Consider the following 2,179-nt stretch of genomic DNA (forward strand, 5'->3'; position numbering starts at 1 on the left):
CATGACTATGTGTATATTTTATGTACACCATAAAACAATTGTTGACAGTGTCTCCAGTGACAACATGCATTCTAGCCACAACTACTGGAAAGGGTATAAAACCTTAATAAGGAAACTGCTTTGCTTTGCTTTAACTAAAGTTTTTAAGTGAAAAACAAAGCCAACACTCCTTGTTGCATCTTGGACTGAGGTCTAAAATGTTCAGAGTCAACAATCTCTTTGGTTGTTCCCCAGTGTAACAAAGCACATACGCATTCTCTCTCCGTTCACAAAGTCTGATCATCTTCAGCATTTTGTCTTAAAAACTGCTTTCCAAGTATGAGGGACCCACGCTGTTACGTTCTTTCTGTTGCCTACTTTACACCTGATGTGGCCATATAGGTTGGCACCTTGTAGCACCACACCCATGATAACCATGGCTAGCTACCCTGAAGGAGAAGAGGCCACAAGAGAAATATATCACCCACAGCACTGGACAGGCATTAAGTCCCAACCAAAAGATTTGATTCAGCCTCTGAAACAGTTTCGTCCTCCCGAGAGTATGCCTTTCTGGACTCAAGCACCCAGTGGCTCTTTCCATCTTCATCACGTGATTCCAACACCATAGACCCACCACTAGTCCACCTGTGACATTCATCACTGCCCTAAAGTCACACGACAAGATAATTGTCACCATACAAGCAGTAAAACTGCTGCTGACCAATTTGCAAAGAAGAGAGACCACAACTGCACTGACTCGAAAGAATAACTGGAAAAGTGAGGCTGCTGGGTATCTGATTTTGGATTGTTTTGTTTTGTTAGTTGTCTCTTCTGCATCCAACATTGAAATGTCTTCAGTGTCATCATTACTGTCCTGATGCAACATGGCAGCCCTGTGCCAGCCCCCCAGTATCACTTAAAAAAAAATTACTATGGCCTTTTATTTTCTTAACATCTATTATTGTTACTTCTCTGAATTTGTTCATTTATTTGTTTATTTATTGCTGTTCTAGGTTGTTTGCATCTCCAGATAGATCAGCTTTTAAATTGTCCCCCAATTTTTAAAACTGTTCTTTTGGAAATATTCACAAGTTTACAAATAAATTTGTAAAACTAATCCTGTAAGTTTCTATAATATTATCTAATCTATAGCACATAGTCTAATTTTTCTAACTGATCTGATAACACCTTCAATAGCATTTTTCCCATATAGCCCAAGAACCCTTTCAGGATCACATGTTTTGCTAGTTACTGTGTCCACTTGGTCTGTTTTTAGTCCAGAACAGGTTGTGGCCGTTCTTGATGTTTCACCGCACAGTAGTTTCCGTAGACAAAAGTATTTTGTAGCATGCACCTCTGTGTGAGTCTTTCTCCTGATCAGATGCAGGTTATGTATTTTGGGAAGATATATGACATAAGCGATGTTGCTTTTCTTGGTGCGTTATTGTAGGAAATGCACGACGTCGGTTTATCTCACCGTGGGTCACACTGATCACTTAGTGGAGCTAGAATCTGCCAGTGTCTCCACTGTCAAGCTACTTATTTTTCTTTTCAAATGGCTGACTGTTCTTTGGGGAAATTATTTGAAAATGTTTAACTATCTTAGTTTTAACATGCATTGATGATTCTTGCTTGCTGCTTGTAAAATGGTGATTTTCTAATTTCACTGTTCCTCTACGTTTATTAGTTGGTATCATATCATAGGAAGCACTCCTCCTCTTTTTCTAGTATTACTTTCTGTAGAGACTCATGGTTTCTTGTTTTATTCAATGTACTTTAACCCATTACTGTCATTATTTATTGTTATTCTCAAATCATTCAAGATTTCGACAATAGGAGCCTCTTCAAGCTGACTCCTGTATTTAGCATGTCCCCAATATTTATTGTTTGACATTTGTCTCAATTTTTTTACCTTGAAAAAATTTTAAATTTTCCCCAGGTTTATTGAGGGATAAGAGACAAACAAAATAGTATGCATTGAAGGCATACAAGGGGATGATTCGATATAAGCGTACATTGGGAACTGGTTCCCATATGAACTGGTTAGCAGAGCCTTCACCTCACTTAGTTACCTTTCTTTCCCCACTTACTTTCTGAAGCAACAGGATTGCCACTCATATTTTCTTTTTCCCTACCCTTGAATTCAAAATTTCCCCTTGGTTCCCTTTTTTTTTTTTGAGACGGAGTCTCGCTCTGTCGC

At 38.5% G+C, this 2,179-nt stretch overlaps 1 pseudogene; it reads right to left on the bottom strand.

Moving 5' to 3' along the window:
• Positions 1 to 271: 271 nt before the first annotated feature.
• Positions 272 to 865, bottom strand: LOC144329713 (Golgi apparatus membrane protein TVP23 homolog B pseudogene; annotated as a pseudogene).
• Positions 866 to 2,179: the final 1,314 nt, after the last annotated feature.

This window comes from Macaca mulatta, chromosome 7 (assembly GCF_049350105.2).
Source record: "Macaca mulatta isolate MMU2019108-1 chromosome 7, T2T-MMU8v2.0, whole genome shotgun sequence".
Classification (NCBI taxonomy): domain Eukaryota; kingdom Metazoa; phylum Chordata; class Mammalia; order Primates; family Cercopithecidae; genus Macaca; species Macaca mulatta.